The 20,361-nt window shown below is 34.7% G+C and overlaps 1 long non-coding RNA gene across 1 annotated transcript; it reads right to left on the minus strand.

The window, feature by feature from the left end:
* Nucleotides 1–2,981: 2,981 nt before the first annotated feature.
* On the minus strand, nucleotides 2,982–3,661 carry LOC139894234 (uncharacterized). The gene is made up of 3 exons (XR_011774860.1): nucleotides 3,530–3,661; nucleotides 3,260–3,320; nucleotides 2,982–3,047 (listed from the first exon to the last, which is right to left on the minus strand). It is a non-coding gene; the product is annotated as an uncharacterized lncRNA (long non-coding RNA).
* Nucleotides 3,662–20,361: the final 16,700 nt, after the last annotated feature.

A 20,361-nucleotide genomic window follows, 5' to 3' on the forward strand; every position in this document is an offset into this window, starting at 1 on the left:
AGGAATTTTTTAGGTTCATTTGAATTCTCTCCTGGACAAGCCTGCAGTAAAAAAAGGATTGTCAGCTTATGGTAACTTTTTGCTGCATTGAAGGTTAACTCCCGATAAAGGGTTTTTATCATATATACCCTTCTTAACATCAATAATCACATATTTACCCACCTAAACATGATTATATCATATTTGTCCATTCTTAATCTTTATATATAACATATTTATCCATTTAAAAGAACAAAATTATATATGTCCATTTTAAACATTTATATCCTCCTTATATACCCATTTTGAACATTTGTATATATATACTTTTACAAACACTTTATAAAATGATTCAGAGATATTCGAATTGCTGCATTCGGGCCAAAATTGTAGAATACCTATTACGTTTAGCGAACGGAGATTTGGTTTGTTAAAGGACAAAGAATTCTGATTATGAGTTGTGAGAAGTCTGAAGAAAAAAGTTGATAAACTGCCATTCTCACACATTACAAGATATTTTTTTTATTAATTTATTGTTTAATTTATAGTAAGAGACTACAAGTATTAAATTAAAGTTACGTTGGTGGTTAATTAGAATATCCTTTTTGTAGTTTGAAAATGGCCACGCAACACACTCTGCAGCACATGTGACCTTGAACGATTAGATATCATGTACTACCAGAGAGCTTTTTCATGTATCGACTATGGGGAAAACACTAATAATTTTATAAAATGTTTATTGATTCAATTTGCATTGTACAAGTAAATTAGTAGATTGTCATTTTGATGATCTAATGAATGGGTATATATGTGAATGGGTATATATGATATATATAAATGATTAAAATGAGTATACAACAACAACAAAACCCAATACCACATAAGTGGTGTATAGAGGAGGTGAGATGTAGACAATCATTCCCCTATCCGAGAATAAAGACAAGTCATTTTTCAACCCATAGTGAAAACACTCTCAAAAGTAGAGAAAGTCATCACTCTCTCTATTCGACGGATAGAGAGATTGCTTCCGAGTGGAACTCCGGCCAATAAGTAGGAATTTTTTTTTTAAAAAAGTAAGATTAAATTAAAAATAAAATTGAGATGCCATGAAAATGGTAAAATCAAATTTCCATGGGTTTTAAATTCTGCCTGAAATTTAATTTAGGCTCTAAGAGTCAGTCAAGTCGCAAACAAATCGACGCTTGTTGTCGACTCAATAACTAGAGCCGTACAAAAAGTTATTATTTTTAAGTGGGTAAATATGTTATATATAAATGTTAAGAATTGATAAATATGATATAATCATGTTTAGATGGGTAAATATGTTATTATTAATGTTAGGAAGGATATATATGATAAAAGCCCCAAGATAAATATGCATTTTTTTTACCATCTCACAAGACATCTCTGAATAGCCCGAGATATTGGGCGAAAGAAGGATGGATCTCGTTGGACATAAAGTAAACCAACCTGTATATTTAAAAAAATAAGAAGAGGTGGAAAAATGGACATTATGTTTGTTTGAAATATTAACATATACTTTAAAGATAATATAGTGAACCAATTGTGACATTTGACATGAATCCATGTAGACAACACAAGTGAGTAGCACACGCTAACATAAATGATAGGACCAACTTTGCAAAGGATAAAAGGTTACCTCGATCATTGCATTTACAGAAGGATCGTCAGATATTTCAAGACTACAATCAGCGAAATAGTTAATCTGCCCGTGTTTTGTGCAACGAATTAATATGTAGAGATAAAGATAATATTGGATAAGAATGCATATAGATAAAATTAACTCACATATTAAAACTCTCTCTTTTTAACTAAGGGAAATGGATAAAAAAACACAGCCAATCAGAATGCAGATACACATTTAAACCGAACCATCTCTATATGGTTTCCATAACTAAGGCAATTAAATTGAAAAGTGTGATTTTCCGAGTGCATAACTTACAAGTTAAGCTAAAGTTGCTATTTTTAACATCTCTATAAGAGGTAAAACAGTACACGAGGCAATATCAACCCATGTAACTTTTCCCTCAAACAAGTTAAAAGGGTAAGATCATCAAATTCAACTTCCAAAAAAATGAGGCAAAAGTAGTTTCAATGCATATACGATAAGTCACTTTATTCGAAACAATTACATTTTTATTGTAATAATCTAGATGTTATAATCATACTTAATACAACTAATCAATAATCACTCACAGAAAATGTATTAGCCTGTCTATATCTGTGTAGTCTTCACACACACACATAAAAGTTATAGGAAAGACACCAAATTGTGAAGGAAAATAAATAAATTACCAAATTTGTGAAGGAAAATAAATAAATTACCCCGAATTCGGCATTGACTAAACATTGAATAAAATCCATAAGTTGAAGCTTAGCCCATTCTGAACGCTGTAACGGGTCATCCTTCTTTGGCGGATGCCTCCATGGAGCCCCAAATCTTAATTTATCTTTTGGAATTTTTCCCTTGAGCATCATATGCAAACTTTTGCAATAGTAAAAGTGCTCTATCCATGGCAGGATTCACAACAGTTACCTATAAAAAGAGATTTAAATTAAACAAATGGGTCAAACACAACTTTAAAATACTTAACTTGATGAATGGACGATCAAATAAGGTCTGAATCTTACTTGCAAATATGCCAGATACGCATCTATGATGTCCTCGAATGTAATTTCTTTATCATCCATGAGCTTGCATAGAAAAATACATATTACATATACATATGTATATAAAAAAAGTGTGTTGAACTGTTCATGCATAAATTGCATATAGTTATACAATACTTACGCTCGGTAATAATTGCTCTGTTTAAGTGCATTTATCTCGAAAAGATGGTGCATTGGGACCAAGGACCTCAATAATCAAATCCCACTACAAAGAAACGAATAAATAGTCAAAGAGATATATAAGCAACCGAAGGTTACTATAACAGCACAAGGAAATAGTCAAAGAGATATATATATATATATGAATTCACCTCTGACTGGCTAAAATAATCTGGAACCATATGTACTTTTGCTTGTGGTGGGGTCCATCCAAATGTCTGCAATATACAACAAATCATACAATAACTTGATTATTCATATCAATCAAACAATTATCTGTAAAATGTACCAATTTGAAGAAATACTATTCTGAATGAAGGAAAAACATACATATAAGTAACTAACCATCAATTATACTTTTAAAATACTTCCATTCTAAACAATCAAAAATCAAAATCCCAGAGGCATAGTTGGAAACACTTGAGGTTACCTCACGGGAAATGAAAATGTCGGGAAATCCAAAATCCATATAAGCTGCATATGAATAATAGCTGCAACATAATTAGAGAAAAAAAATATGAAGCATGGTGTGTAATATATGCATTATTATACAAGTCGAAGAGCCTATACAGAACCTAAATGATTTAATCCATAAGCCCGATGACACTCTACTATACAAAGGTGTGAGTTACTTATTTATCAAAATAAAAAGGCTCTGCACAACATGTAGGTGATTATGTGTTCTGATATTGAATCTTACCTGTCAGAAGTTACGAGAATGACATGCAAACACATCTCATTTGCACCTAAAGCTATCAATCTCCATATCAAACTGTCATGATACATAGATCCAGAGACAGATGAATCATCCACCAACACAACATGTTTCAGGGCATCAATATTGTTTATTACCAACTTTGGCTGCTCCATAAGCAATTAACAAAGAAAAAGAAAACAAATAATCATCAGCAGTAGAAAATGAAATGTCCCGTTCTTATTGATTAAAAACGTTCCATATTAATTGATTTCGTTGCGAGGTTTTGACCTCTATATGAGACATTTTTCAAAGACTGCATTCATTTTTAAAACAAACCATAACCTTTATTTCATAGATAAAGGTTTTAAAAAGCTTTACGTAGATTATCAAATAATGATAATCTAAAATATCCTGTTTACACACGACCATTACATAATGGTTTACAATACAAATATGTTACAACAAAATAAGTTTCTTGAATGCAGTTTTTACACAATATCATACAAGCATGGACTCCAAATCTCGTCCTTATTTAAGTATGCGACAGCGGAAGCTCTTAATAATCACCCGAGAATAAACATGCTTAAAACTTCAACAAAAATGTTGGTGAGTTATAGGTTTAACCTATATATATCAAATCATAATAATAGACCACAAGATTTCATATTTCAATACACATCCCATACATAGAGATAAAAATCATTCATATGGTGAACACCTGGTAACCGACATTAACAAGATGCATATATAAGAATATCCCCATCATTCCGGACACCCTTCGGATATGATATAAATTTCGAAGTACTAAAGCATCCGGTACTTTGGATGGGGTTTGTTAGGCCCAATAGATCTATCTTTAGGATTCACGTCAATTAGGGTGTCTGTTCCCTAATTCTTAGATTACCAGACTTAATAAAAAGGGGCATATTCGATTTCGATAATTCAACCATAGAATGTAGTTTCACGTACTTGTGTCTATTTTGTAAATCATTTATAAAACCTGCATGTATTCTCATCCCAAAAATATTAGATTTTAAAAGTGGGACTATAACTCACATTCACAGATTTTTACTTCGTCGGGAAGTAAGACTTGGCCACTGGTTGATTCACGAACCTATAACAATATATACATGTATATCAAAGTATGTTCAAAATATATTTACAACACTTTTAATATATTTTGATGTTTTAAGTTTATTAAGTCAGCTGTTCTCGTTAATAACCTACAACTAGTTGTCCACAGTTAGATGTACAGAAATAAATCGATAAATATTATCTTGAATCAATCCACGACCCAGTGTATACGTATCTCAGTATTGATCACAACTCAAACTATATATATTTTGGAATCAACCTCAACCCTGTATAGCTAACTCCAACATTCACATATAGAGTGTCTATGGTTGTTCCGAAATATATATAGATGTGTCGACATGATAGGTCGAAACATTGTATACGTGTCTATGGTATCTCAAGATTACATAATATACAATACAAGTTGATTAAGTTATGGTTGGAATAGATTTGTTACCAATTTTCACGTAGCTAAAATGAGAAAAATTATCCAATCTTGTTTTACCCATAACTTCTTCATTTTAAATCCGTTTTGAGTGAATCAAATTGCTATGGTTTCATATTGAACTATATTTTATGAATCTAAACAGAAAAAGTATAGGTTTATAGTCGGAAAAATAAGTTACAAGTCGTTTTTGTAAAGGTAGTCATTTCAGTCGAAAGAACGACGTCTAGATGACCATTTTAGAAAACATACTTCCACTTTGAGTTTAACCATAATTTTTGGATATAGTTTCATGTTCATAATAAAAATCATTTTCTCAGAATAACAACTTTTAAATCAAAGTTTATCATAGTTTTTAATTAACTAACCCAAAACAGCCCGCGGTGTTACTACGACGGTGTAAATCCGGTTTTACGGTGTTTTTCGTGTTTCCAGGTTTTAAATCATTAAGTTAGCATATCATATAGATATAGAACATGTGTTTAGTTGATTTTAAAAGTCAAGTTAGAAGGATTAACTTTTGTTTGCGAACAAGTTTAGAATTAACTAAACTATGTTCTAGTGATTACAAGTTTAAACCTTCGAATAAGATAGCTTTATATGTATGAATCGAATGATGTTATGAACATCATTACTACCTTAAGTTCCTTGGATAAACCTACTAGAAAAGAGAAAAATGGATCTAGCTTCAATGGATCCTTGGATGGCTCGAAGTTCTTGAAGCAGAATCATGACACGAAAACAAGTTCAAGTAAGATCATCACTTGAAATAAGATTGTTATAGTTATAGAAATTGAACCAAAGTTTGAATATGATTATTACCTTGTATTAGAATGATAACCTACTGTAAGAAACAAAGATTTCTTGAGGTTGGATGATCACCTTACAAGATTGGAAGTGAGCTAGCAAACTTGAAAGTATTCTTGATTTTATGAAACTAGAACTTTTGGAATTTATGAAGAACACTTAGAACTTGAAGATAGAACTTGAGAGAGATCAATTAGATGAAGAAAATTGAAGAATGAAAGTGTTTGTAGGTGTTTTTGGTCGTTGGTGTATGGATTAGATATAAAGGATATGTAATTTTGTTTTCATGTAAATAAGTCATGAATGATTACTCATATTTTTGTAATTTTATGAGATATTTCATGCTAGTTGCCAAATGATGGTTCCCACATGTGTTAGGTGACTCACATGGGCTGCTAAGAGCTGATCATTGGAGTGTATATACCAATAGTACATACATCTAAAAGCTGTGTATTGTACGAGTACGAATACGGGTGCATACGAGTAGAATTGTTGATAAAACTGAACGAGGATGTAATTGTAAGTATTTTTGTTAAGTAGAAGTATTTTTATAAGTGTATTGAAGTCTTTCAAAAGTGTATAAATACATATTAAAACACTACATGTATATACATTTTAACTGAGTCGTTAAGTCATCGTTAGTCGTTACATGTAAGTGTTGTTTTGAAACCCTTAGGTTAACGATCTTGTTAAATGTTGTTAACCCAATGTTTATAATATCAAATGAGATTTTAAATTATTATATTATCATGATATTATCATGTATGAATATCTCTTAATATGATATATATACATTAAATGTCTTTACAACGATAATCGTTACATATATGTCTCGTTTAAAAATCATTAAGTTAGTAGTCTTGTTTTTACATATGTAGTTCATTGTTAATATACTTAATGATATATTTACTTATCATAGTATCATGTTAACTATATATATATATATCCATATATATGTCATCATATAGTTTTTACAAGTTTTAACGTTCGTGAATCACCGGTCAACTTGGGTGGTCAATTGTCTATATGAAACATATTTCAATTAATCAAGTCTTAACAATTTTGATTGCTTAACATGTTGGAAACATTTAATCATGTAAATATCAATCTCAATTAATATATATAAACATGGAAAAGTTCGGGTCACTACAGTACCTACCCGTTAAATAAATTTCGTCCCGAAATTTTAAGCTGTTGAAGGTGTTGACGAATATTCTGGAAATAGATGCGGGTATTTCTTCTTCATCTGATCTTCACGCTCCCAGGTGAACTCGGGTCCTCTACGAGCATTCCATCGAATCTTAACAATTGGTATCTTGTTTTGCTTAAGTCTTTTAACCTCACGATCCATTATTTCGACGGGTTCTTCGATGAATTGAAGTTTTTCGTTGATTTGGATTTCATCTAACGGAATAGTGAGATCTTCTTTAGCAAAACATTTCTTCAAATTCGAGACGTGGAAAGTGTTATGTACAGCCGCGAGTTGTTGAGGTAACTCTAGTCGGTAAGCTACTGGTCCGACACGATCAATAATCTTGAATGGTCCAATATACCTTGGATTTAATTTCCCTCGTTTACCAAATCGAACAACGCCTTTCCAAGGTGCAACTTTAAGCATGACCATCTCTCCAATTTCAAATTCTATATCTTTTCTTTTAATGTCAGCGTAGCTCTTTTGTCGACTTTGGGCGGTTTTCAACCGTTGTTGAATTTGGATGATCTTCTCGGTAGTTTCTTGTATAATCTCCGGACCCGTAATCTGTCTATCCCCCACTTCACTCCAACAAATCGGAGACCTGCACTTTCTACCATAAAGTGCTTCAAACGGCGCCATCTCAATGCTTGAATGGTAGCTGTTGTTGTAGGAAAATTCTGCTAACGGTAGATGTCGATCCCAACTGTTTCCGAAATCAATAACACATGCTCGTAGCATGTCTTCAAGCGTTTGTATCGTCCTTTCGCTCTGCCCATCAGTTTGTGGATGATAGGCAGTACTCATGTCTAGACGAGTTCCTAATGCTTGCTGTAATGTCTGCCAGAATCTTGAAATAAATCTGCCATCCCTATCAGAGATAATAGAGATTGGTATTCCATGTCTGGAGACGACTTCCTTCAAATACAGTCGTGCTAACTTCTCCATCTTGTCATCTTCTCTTATTGGTAGGAAGTGTGCTGATTTGGTGAGACGATCAACTATTACCCAAATAGTATCAAAACCACTTGCAGTCCTTGGCAATTTAGTGATGAAATCCATGGTAATGTTTTCCCATTTCCATTCCGGGATTTCGGGTTGTTGAAGTAGACCTGATGGTTTCTGATGCTCAGCTTTGACCTTAGAACACGTCAAACATTCTCCCAGAAGAACAACTTTTAAATCAAAGTTTATCATAGTTTTTAATTATCAAACCCAAAACAGCCCGCGGTGTTACTACGACGGCGTATGTCCAGTTTTACGGTGTTTTTCGTGTTTTCAGGTTTTAAATCATTAAGTTAGAATATCATATAGATATAGAACATGTGTTTAGTTGATTTTAAAAGTCAAGTTAGAAGGATTAACTTTTGTTTGCGAACAAGTTTAGAATTAACTAAACTATGTTCTAGTGATTACAAGTTTAAACCTTCGAATAAGATAGCTTTATATGTATGAATCGAATGATGTTATGAACATCATTACTACCTCAAGTTTTCTGGATAAAGCTACTGGAAATGAGAAAAATGGATCTAGCTTCAAAGGATCCTTGGATGGCTTGAAAGTTCTTGAAGCAGAATCATGACACGAAAACAAGTTCAAGTAAGATTTTCACTCGAAATAAGATTGTTATAGTTATAGAAATTGAATCAAAGTTTGAATATGAGTATTACCTTGTATTAGAAAGATATCTTACTGTAAATAATAAAGATTTCTTGAGGTTGGATGATCACTCTACAAGATTGGAAGTAAGCTAGCAAACTTGGAAGTATTCTTGATTTTATGAAACTAGAATTTGTAGAATATATGAAGAACACTTAGAACTTGAAGATAGAAATTGAGAGAGATCAATTAGATGAAGAAAATTGAAGAATGAAAGTGTTTGTAGGTGTTTTTGGTCGTTGGTGTATGGATTAGATATAAAGAATATGTAATTTTGTTTTCATGTAAATAAGTCATGAATGATTACTCATATTTTTGTAATTTTATGAGATATTTCATGCTAGTTGCCAAATGATGGTTCCCACATGTGTTAGGTGACTAACATGGGCTGCTAAGAGCTAATCATTGGAGTGTATATACCAATAGTACATACATCTAAAAGTTGTGTATTGTACGAGTACGAATACGGGTGCATACGAGTAGAATTGTTGATGAAACTGAACGAGGATGTAATTGTAAGCATTTTTGCTAAGTAGAAGTATTTTGATAAGTGTTTTGAAGTCTTTAAAAAGTGTATGAATACATATTAAAACACTACATGTATATACATTTTAACTGAGTCGTTAAGTCATCGTTAGTCGTTACATGTAAGTGTTGTTTTGAAACCTTTAGGTTAACGATCTTGTTAAATGTTGTTAACCCATTTTTTATTAAATCAAATGAGATGTTAAATTATTACATTATCATGATATCATGATGTATTAATATATCTTAATATGATATATATACATTAAATGTCGTTACAACGATAATCGTTACATATATGTCTCGTTTCAAAATCATTAAGTTAGTAGTCTTGTTTTTACATATGTAGTTCATTGTTAATATACTTAATGATATGTTTACTTATCATAATATCATGTTAACTATATATATATATATCCATATATATGTCATCATATAGTTTTTACAAGTTTTAACGTTCGTGAATCGCCGGTCAACTTGGGTGGTCAATTGTCTATATGAAACCTATTTCAATTAATCAAGTCTTAAAAAGTTTGATTGCTTAACATGTCGGAAACATTTAATCATGTAAATATCAATTTCATTTAATATATAAATACATGGAAAAGTTCGGGTCACTACAGTACCTACCCGTTAAATAAATTGTGTCCCGAAAATTTTAAGCTGTTGAAAGTGTTGACGAGTCTTCTGGAAGGTATTTCTTCTTCATATGATCTTCACGCTCCCAGGTGAACTCGGGTTATCTACGAGCATTCCATCGAACCTTAACAATCGGTATCTTGTTTTGTTTAAGTTTCTTAACCTCACGATCCATTATTTCGACGGGTTCTTCAATGAATTGAAGTTTTTCATTGATTTGGATTTCGTCCAACAGAATAGTGAGATCTTCTTTAGCAAAACATTTCTTCAAATTCGAGACGTGAAAAGTGTTATGTACATTCGCAAGTTGTTGAGGTATCTCAAGTCGGTAAGCTACTGGTCCGACACGATCTATAATCTTGAATGGTCCAATGTACCTTGGATTTAGTTTCCCCCGTTTACCAAATCGAACAACGCCTTTCCAAGGTGAAACCTTAAGCATGACCATTTCTCCAATTTCAAACTCTATATCTTTTCTTTTACTGTCCGCGTAGCTCTTTTGTCGACTCTGGCCAGTTTTCAATCGTTGTTGAATTTGGATGATTTTCTCGGTAGTTTCTTGTATTATCTCCGGACCCGTAATCTGTCTATCCCCCACTTCACTCCAATAAATCGGAGACCTGCACTTTCTACCGTAAAGTGCTTCAAACGACGCCATCTCAATGCTTGAATGATAGCTGTTGTTGTAGGAAAATTCTGCTAACGGTAGATGTCGATCCCAACTGTTTCCGAAATCAATAACACATGCTCGTAGCATGTCTTCAAGCGTTTTTATCATCCTTTCGCTATGCCCATCAGTTTGTGGATGATAGGCAGTACTCATGTCTAGACGAGTTCCTAATGCTTGCTGTAATGTCTGCCAGAATCTTGAAATAAATCTGCCATCCCTATCAGAGATAATAGAGATTGGTATTCCATGTCTGGAGACGACTTCCTTCAAATACAGTCGTGCTAACTTCTCCATCTTGTCATCTTCTCTTATTGGCAGGAAGTGTGCTGACTTGGTGAGACGATCAACTATTACCTAAATAGTATCATAACCACTTGCAATCCTTGGCAATTTAGTAATGAAATCCATGGTAATGTTTTCCCATTTCCATTCCAGGATTTCAGGTTGTTGTAGTAGACCTGATGGTTTCTAATGTTCAGCTTTGACCTTAGAACACGTCAAACATTCTCCTACATATTTAGCAATATCAGCTTTCATACCTGGCCACCAAAAATGTTTCTTGAGATCCTTGTACATCTTCCCCGTTCCAGGATGTATTGAGTATCTGGTTTTATGAGCTTCTCTAAGTACCATTTCTCTCATATCTCCAAATTTTAGTACCCAAATTCTTTCAGCCCTATACCGGGTTCCGTCTTCCCGAATATTAAGATGCTTCTCCGATCCTTTGGGTATTTCATCCTTTAAATTTCCCTCTTTTAAAACTCCTTGTTGCGCCTCCTTTATTTGAGTAGTAAGGTTAGTGTGAATCATTATATTCATAGATTTTACTCGAATGGGTTCTCTGTCCTTTCTGCTCAAGGCGTCGGCTACCACATTTGCCTTCCCCGAGTGGTAACGAATCTCAAAGTCGTAATCATTCAACAATTCAATCCACCTATGCTGCCTCATATTCAGTTGTTTCTGATTAAATATGTGTTGAAGACTTTTGTGGTCGGTATATATAATACTTTTGACCCCATATAAGTAGTGCCTCCAAATCTTTAATGCAAAAACAACCGCGCCTAATTCCAAATCATGCGTCGTATAATTTTGCTCGTGAATCTTCAATTGTCTAGACGCATAAGCAATCACCTTCGTCCGTTGCATTAATACACAACCGAGACCTTGCTTTGATGCGTCACAATAAATCACAAAATCATCATTCCCTTCAGGCAATGACAATATAGGTGCCGTAGTTAGCTTTTTCTTCAATAATTGAAACGCCTTCTCTTGTTCATCCTTCCATTCAAATTTCTTCCCTTTATTCCTTAATGCAGTCAAGGGTTTTGCTATTTTGGAGAAATCTTGGATGAATCTTCTGTAGTAACCAGCCAATCCTAAAAATTGACGTATATGCTTCGGAGTTTTTGGGGTTTCCCACTTTTCAACGGTTTCGATCTTTGCCGGGTCCACCTGGATACCTTCTTTGTTCACTATGTGACCGAGGAATTGAACTTCTTCCAACCAAAATGCACACTTTGAAAACTTAGCGTACAGTTTTTCTTTCCTCAATACTTCTAGCACTTTTCTCAAATGTTCTTCGTGCTCTTGATCATTCTTTGAGTAAATAAGTATGTCATCGATGAAAACAATGACAAACTTGTTAAGATATGACCCACACACTCGGTTCATAAGGTCCATGAACACAGCTGGTGCGTTAGTCAATCCAAACGGCATAACCATAAACTCGTAATGACCATAACGCGTCCTAAAAGCAGTTTTTGGAATATCATCCTCCTTTACTCGCATTTGATGATATCCAGAACGTAAATCGATCTTCGAATAAATCGATGAGCCTTGTAGTTGATCAAATAAGTCGTCAATTCTCGGTAGTGGATAACGATTTTTGATGGTAAGTTTGTTCAACTCTCTGTAGTCAATACACAACCTAAATGCACCATCCTTCTTCTTGACAAACAAAACAGGAGCTCCCCATGGTGATGTGCTTGGTCGAATGAAAACACGTTCTAATAGTTCTTGCAGTTGGCTTTGCAGTTCTTTCATCTCGCTGGGTGCGAGTCTATAAGGAGCACGAGCTATTGGTGCAGCTCCTGGTACAAGATCTATTTGAAATTCAATAGATCGATGTGGAGGTAGTCCCGGTAATTCTTTCAGAAATACATCGAGAAATTCTTTTGCGACGGAAACATCATTGATGCTCTTTTCTTCAGTTTGTACTTTCTCGACGTGTGCTAGAACAGCATAGCAACCTTTTCTTATTAGTTTTTGTGCCTTCAAATTACTAATAAGATGTAGCTTCGTGTTGCCCTTTTCTCTGTACACCATTAAGGGTTCTCCTTCTTCTCGTACAATGCGAATTGCATTTTTATAACATACGATCTCTGCTTTCACCTTCTTCAGCCAGTCCATGCCAACTATTACATCAAAACTCTCTAACTCTACTAGTATCAAATCAATCTTAAATATTTCGCTACCCAGTTTAATTTATCGATTCCGGCATATATAATCTGCTGAAATTAGTTTACCGTTTGCTAATTCGAGTAAAAATTTACTATCCAACGGCGTCAATGGACAACTTAATTTAGCACAAAAATCTCTACTCATATAGCTTCTATCCGCACCCGAATCAAATAAAACGTAAGCAGATTTATTGTCAATAAGAAACGTACCCGTAACAAGCTCCGGGTCTTCCTGTGCCTCTGCCGCATTAATATTGAAAACTCTTCCACGGCCTTGTCCATTCGTGTTCTCCTGATTCGGGCAATTTCTAATAATGTGGCCCGGTTTTCCACATTTATAACAAACTACATTGGCATAACTTGCTCCGACACTACATGCTCCGCCATTACTCGTTCCGACACCATTTGTTCCTTTCGTTCTGTTAACCCCTGATCCGTAGACCTCACACTTCACCGCGCTATGACCATTTCTTTTATACTTGTTGCAAAATTTGGTGCAGAACCCCGAGTGATACTTTTCACACCTTTGGCATAGCTGCTTCCGATTGTTGTTGTTGTTGTTGTTGTTGCGGTTGTTATTGTTGTTGGGATGATTGTTGTAGTTGTTGTTGTTGTTGTTGTTGTTGTTGTTGTTGTTGTTGTTGTTGGGCCGTTTGTTGTAGTTGCGATTGATGTTGCGATTGTTGGGATAGTTGTTGCGATTATTGTTGTAATTGCTGTTGTTGTTGTATTGGTGATTCTTATCACCATTTTCCTCCCACTTTCTTTTGACTTGCTTCACATTGGCCTCTTCAGCCGCCTGTTCTTTAATTCTTTCCTCAATCTGGTTCACTAGTTTGTGAGCCATTTTACATGCCTGTTGTATGGAGGCGGGCTCGTGTGAACTTATATCTTCTTGGATTCTTTCCGGTAATCCTTTCACAAACGCGTCGATCTTCTCTTCCTCATCTTCGAACGCTCTCGGACACAATAGACACAATTCTGTGAATCGTCTTTCGTACGTGGTAATATCAAATCCTTGGGTTCGTAACCCTCTAAGTTCTGTCTTGAGCTTATTGACCTCGGTTCTGGGACGGTACTTCTCGTTCATCAAGTGCTTGAATGCTGACCACGGTAGTGCGTAAGCATCATCTTGTCCCACTTGCTCTAGATAGGTATTCCACCATGTTAACGCAGTACATGTGAAGGTATGCGTAGCGTACTTCACTTTGTCCTCTTCAGTACACTTACTTATGGCAAACACCGATTCGACCTTCTCGGTCCACCGTTTCAATCCGATCGGTCCTTCGGTTCCATCAAATTCCAAAGGTTTGCAGGCAGTGAATTCTTTGTAGGTGCATCCTACACGATTTCTTGCACCGTTAGCTGCATTGCTAGATTTGGAGTTATTGTTGGTATGTAGCGCAGCCTGTACTGCGGCTATGTTTGTAGCAAGAAAGGCACGAAATTCCTCTTCGCTCATATTCAAGGTGTGTCGAGTAGTCGGTGCCATTTCCTTCAAAATAGTCAAATGAAACGAGTTAATCATATAGAATATCAACAGTAGTCAATAGTATTTTGTAGCGTAATATGAACTTATTTATAAAAGCTCTTTCTTCATATTAGCGTTTTATACTCTTTAATTCGGGTAGTACCTACCCGTTAAGTTCAATTTAGTAGCTAACATACCATTTCAACTACTACAATTCTATATGAAAAACTAATCACAAAAAAAATATCATATTCAAACCTTTATACAATAACTTGCAAACTTACAATACCGCTTTTTTTACATATAGCATGAAATATAGCACATAAAACTTTGATACAAAGTAGTTGCAAAGATAATTCTAGTTAATAAATAAGGCGTTCAGCAAAGGCAATAAAGACACGTAATTCATACGTCCAGAAACAAGTCATGCATTCTGGTTTTACTAATACCACTTCCCATCCTTGGTTTTGTGGAACATAACCGTTGTGATCGATAGTAAGACAATGTGTTGTAACGTCGTCAAAAGGATGAAGGTTACGTAATGACCAACAGTCTCGTAATAACCTAAAAACCTCATTTCTTACCCCAATTACCGATTCCGTCACTTGTGGGAACGTTTTGTTTAATAGCTGTAGCCCGATGTTCTTTTCTCACTTTGGTGAGAAGCGAACATTACTAACCCGTAAGCATAACATGCTTCTTTATGTTGCATGTTAGCCGCTTTTTCTAAATCACGAAGTCCTATATTCGGATATATTGAGTCAAAATAATTTCTTAACCCGTTGCGTAAAATAGCATTTGAGTTCCCCGCAATATATGGGTCAAAGTAAACACATCGTAACTTATGGATTTCCCAATGTGATATCCCCCATCTTTCGAACGAAGTCCTTTTATAAATCAAGGCATTCTTGGAACGTTCTTCGAATGTCTTACAAACTGTGATGACCCGGAAAATTTCGACTAATTTAAACCAATTCTCTATACGATTTATTATTTTGGCACGTTAAACAAAGTCTGTTAGATTGAGTCTCAAAATTTTAGAACTGTTCATATATACAATTACCTTTGACTACTCTCGACGATTCATGAACAATTATATGTAGGTATATATGTATATGTACAAGTAAAAACGACTTTCCTACAGTAAAACACTATTTGCTACAGTGAAATCGTACTTTGCTACAGTGCTACAGTAAAATTGACTTTGCTACAGTGAATTGCTACAGTAGCACTATTTGCTGTCGACGAACTAGAAACAAAACGCCATGCGATCGCATGGCAAAAACACTGAAAACTCATGCGATCGCATGAGCTACAGTAAATGAAAAAGTATTATAAATACGCCAGTTTGTTCGACGAGTTACTCACCCCAATTTCTTTTCCTCCTTCTGTAAACGATAAGATATTTATAATTTTAATATTATAATTTAAGTTTAATAATAATAAGGTATTTACGAGGGTATTTTAATTCGGGTTTCAAACCGTTTCAAGCTAAGGTAATATTGGGTATTGTTCGGGGTATTGTTCTAGAATCCAAGGCCAACCATACAGTCGTCTACCATCATTACGTCTACGCTATTTCCCTACAATATTGACTCACAATATTGAACTGTGAGTTTCATTTGCTCCCTTTTTTTACATTTTTGGGCTGAGAATACATGCAAATGCTTTATTAACTGATGTACAATATTTATATGTGTGAGTTTCATTACTCCCTTTTTATATATATTTTTGGGACTGAGAATACATGCGCTGTTTTATAAAATGAATACAAAAACTAAAACTGATTTGACTGAGTTCATTGATCCCTTTTTATACATATTTTTGGGCTGAGAATACATGCGCTGTTTTATAAAATGAATACAAAAACTAAAACTGATTTGAGTGAGTTATAGTCTCCCTTTTTAAATACTTTAAATATTTTTGGGCTGAGAATACATGCAATTTATTTTAAACGCGATAAGACACAAGTACATACTAAATTCTACACTGAGTTAAACCGAAAATCCCTTAGCTTTGGTAACTAGTAGCTGCCAGTACATAGGATATGGACTGGTGGGCGCGAATAATTGTATATGGATCCATAGGGCTTGACATCCCCGTCCGAGCTAGAGCGCTAGCCTTTTAACGGACGTATGTTATTTGAGTTTAAGACACGTTGGTTTGCGTGTATTAAAATGAATGGGGTAATTATCACTATAGCGTTAAGTTTAGTTGCCAGGGTGCTCTGTTACGTAGAATCTATTAACTTTTGATGAAATCTTGTGGTCTATCTTTATATATGTTTATGACTCGAGCAATTAAACCTATAACTCACCAACATTCGTGTTGACTTTTTAGCATGTTTTATTCTCAGGTTCTTAGAATGCTTCCGCTGTGATGTGCTTGTTGCCTGCATGGAGTCTCTCATACTTTGTACAAAGTTTATTGCATTCAAAATAAAACTGCGTTGTGTAATAAATAATTGGACTGTGATGTCAACCTGTAAATTAAAGACTTATGTATTTCGGGGTTTTGCTTATACCTAAGCACTTGCCCACATGTTTATAACTTTCTATGTTTAGAAAGTTACTTATTTTAATGAATGCAATATTTTATCAAAACGTATCATATAGAGGTCAAAACCTCACTGTGGAATCAATGATTAACGTGCCGCGTCAATAGCGATTTTGACGGGTCGTTACACAAACTGATCTCGCCTTAAATAGTTGTGCCGAGGAATTCTGACCGACTCTAGACAAGATTTCATCAATCATGTCTCCGGGTAGGTCTCTTAAAATATTGGGTTGTCTATCCATTTTGTATTTTTATACTGTAAAATAGACAAGAGTTAGATTCATAAAAAAATACTTATTAATACAAGCAATTTTTACATATATCATAAAGCATAAGCACACTATATTACATATATTACACCACACGAATACAACTATCTTAGTCCGACTCGCTCGTTTATTCTTCTTCTTCGATTTTAGTTCGTTTTGCCAAGTTTCTAGGGATATATGATGTTCCCCTAATACGAGCCGTCGTTTTCCACATTGGTTTAGAAAAACCTGGTGGTTTAGAGGTTCCCGGGTTATTGTCATAACTTAAGAAATACGGGTGTTGACGATACATATAAAGTTCATCGGGTTTGGAATCAAATTTCTCTATTTTTATGCCATTTCCCTTATTGTTCTCTTTTGCCTTATTAAATTGTGTTGGGGTAATTTCTATAACATCATCGGAATCCTTGTCGGGATCCAATTCATCAGAGAAATGGTAATCCTCCCAATACTTTGCTTCCTTTGCGGAAACACCATTGACCATAATTAACTTTGGTCGGTTGGTTGAGGATTTTCTTCTACTTAACCGTTTTATTATTTCCCCCACTGGTTCTATTTCTTCTTCCGGTTTCGATTCTTCTTCCGGTTCCGATTCTTCTTCCGGTTCCGACTCTTCTTCCGGTTCCTCTTCGGGAACTTGTGAATCAGTCCACGAATCATTCCAATTTACATTTGACTCTTCATTATTATTAGGTGAGTCAATGGGACTTGTTCTAGAGGTAGACATCTATCACATAATATCAAATAAGAGATTAATATATCACATAATATTCACATGTTAAAAATATATAGTTTCCAACAAAATTTGTTAAGCAATCATTTTTCAAGTAAACACGGTCGAAGTCCAGACTCACTAATGCATCCTAACAAACTCGATAAGACACACTAATGCAAAATTCTGGTTCTCTAAGACCAACGCTTGGATACCAACTGAAATGTCCCGTTCATATTGATTATAAACGTTCCATATTAATTGATTTCGTTGCGAGGTTTTGACCTTTATATAAGACGTTTTTCAAAGACTGCATTCATTTTTAAAACAACCATAACCTTTATTTTATCAATAAAGGTTTTAAAAAAAAACATTACGTAGATTATCAAATAATGATAATCTAAAATATACTGTTTACACACGACCATTACATAATGGTTTACAATAGAAATATATTACATCGACATATGTTTCTTGAATGCAGTTTTTACACAATATCATACAAACATGGACTCCAAATCTTGTCCTTATTTTAGTATGCAACAGCAGAAGCTCTTAGTATTCACCTGAGAATAAACATGCTTTAAACGTCAACAAAAATGTTGGTGAGTTATAGGTTTAACCTATATATATCAAATCGTAACAATAGACCACAAGATTTCATATTTCAATATACATCCCATACATAGAGATAAAAATTATTCATATGGTGAACACCTGGTAACCGATATTAACAAGATGCATATATAAGAAACATTTAATCATGTAAATATCAATTTCATTTAATATATAAATACATGGAAAAGTTCGGGTCACTACAGTACCTACCCGTTAAATAAATTTTGTCCCGAAAATTTTAAGCTGTTGAAAGTGTTGACGAGTCTTCTGGAAGGTATTTCTTCTTCATATGATCTTCACGCTCCCAGGTGAACTCGGGTTATCTACGAGCATTCCATCGAACCTTAACAATCGGTATCTTGTTTTGTTTAAGTTTCTTAACCTCACGATCCATTATTTCGACGGGTTCTTCAATGAATTGAAGTTTTTCATTGATTTGGATTTCGTCCAACAGAATAGTGAGATCTTCTTTAGCAAAACATTTCTTCAAATTCGAGACGTGGAAAGTGTTATGTACATTCGCAAGTTGTTGAGGTATCTCAAGTCGGTAAGCTACTGGTCCGACACGATCTATAATCTTGAATGGTCCAATGTACCTTGGATTTAGTTTCCCCCGTTTACCAAATCGAACAACGCCTTTCCAAGGTGAAACCTTAAGCATGACCATTTCTCCAATTTCAAACTCTATATCTTTTCTTTTACTGTCCGCGTAGCTCTTTTGTCGACTCTGGCCAGTTTTCAATCGTTGTTGAATTTAGATGATTTTCTCGGTAGTTTCTTGTATTATCTCCGGACCCGTAATCTGTCTATCCCCCACTTCACTCCAATAAATCGGAGACCTGCACTTTCTACCGTAAAGTGCTTCAAACGACGCCATCTCAATGCTTGAATGATAGCTGTTGTTGTAGGAAAATTCTGCTAACGGTAGATGTCGATCCCAACTGTTTCCGAAATCAATAACACATGCTCGTAGCATGTCTTCAAGCGTTTTTATCATCCTTTCGCTATGCCCATCAGTTTGTGGATGATAGGCAGTACTCATGTCTAGACGAGTTCCTAATGCTTGCTGTAATGTCTGCCAGAATCTTGAAATAAATCTGCCATCCCTATCAGAGATAATAGAGATTGGTATTCCATGTCTGGAGACGACTTCCTTCAAATACAGTCGTGCTAACTTCTCCATCTTGTCATCTTCTCTTATTGGCAGGAAGTGTGCTGACTTGGTGAGACGATCAACTATTACCTAAATAGTATCATAACCACTTGCAATCCTTGGCAATTTAGTAATGAAATCCATGGTAATGTTTTCCCATTTCCATTCCAGGATTTCAGGTTGTTGTAGTAGACCTGATGGTTTCTAATGTTCAGCTTTGACCTTAGAACACGTCAAACATTCTCCTACATATTTAGCAATATCAGCTTTCATACCTGGCCACCAAAAATGTTTCTTGAGATCCTTGTACATCTTCCCCGTTCCAGGATGTATTGAGTATCTGGTTTTATGAGCTTCTCTAAGTACCATTTCTCTCATATCTCCAAATTTTAGTACCCAAATTCTTTCAGCCCTATACCGGGTTCCGTCTTCCCGAATATTAAGATGCTTCTCCGATCCTTTGGGTATTTCATCCTTTAAATTTCCCTCTTTTAAAACTCCTTGTTGCGCCTCCTTTATTTGAGTAGTAAGGTTAGTGTGAATCATTATATTCATAGATTTTACTCGAATGGGTTCTCTGTCCTTT

The sequence above is a fragment of the Rutidosis leptorrhynchoides genome, chromosome 2 (assembly GCF_046630445.1).
Source record: "Rutidosis leptorrhynchoides isolate AG116_Rl617_1_P2 chromosome 2, CSIRO_AGI_Rlap_v1, whole genome shotgun sequence".
Taxonomy (NCBI): Eukaryota; Viridiplantae; Streptophyta; class Magnoliopsida; order Asterales; family Asteraceae; genus Rutidosis; species Rutidosis leptorrhynchoides.